This window comes from Ochotona curzoniae, unplaced genomic scaffold, assembly GCF_017591425.1.
Source record: "Ochotona curzoniae isolate NIBS_2020 unplaced genomic scaffold, NIBS_Ocur_1.0 scaffold_4683, whole genome shotgun sequence".
Taxonomy (NCBI): Eukaryota; Metazoa; Chordata; class Mammalia; order Lagomorpha; family Ochotonidae; genus Ochotona; species Ochotona curzoniae.
In genome coordinates this window covers 18,472,916-18,473,309 of record NW_024467121.1, presented here as the reverse complement: position 1 = coordinate 18,473,309, position 394 = coordinate 18,472,916, and positions in this window count along the sequence as shown.

Sequence of the window (394 nt, the reverse complement as noted above, 5' to 3'; positions counted from 1 at the left end):
TCGGCGCCCGCTGCTCCCGCGCAGGCTCCGCCCCGCGCCACGTGACCCGCGCTCGCCCCGCCCCCAAGCCGGGCCCGGCGGTTGGCGGACGTCCGCCGCGTTGCCATGGTTCCCACCGGGCCTGCGGCGGGGCGGGGCTAGCCCGCGCTGGGGGCGTGTCCCGGGCGGGCTGCGGGGCGGGCCGTGATTGCCCATTCTGCACCCTGCAGCCGGCCTCGGGGTCCTGGGCGTCCCTGGGGGCAGGCAGGGATCCCGGGTGTCTTGGAAGAAGCAAAGGCTCTCAGGGTTTAGTCCCAAAGACTTGACGCAGGATCGAACCAACGTTTTTATTTCGCTGTACTTTGTTGTAACCTTAAAGAAATGTGTCAAAATCTGTAACGCATTGCGTGCCATA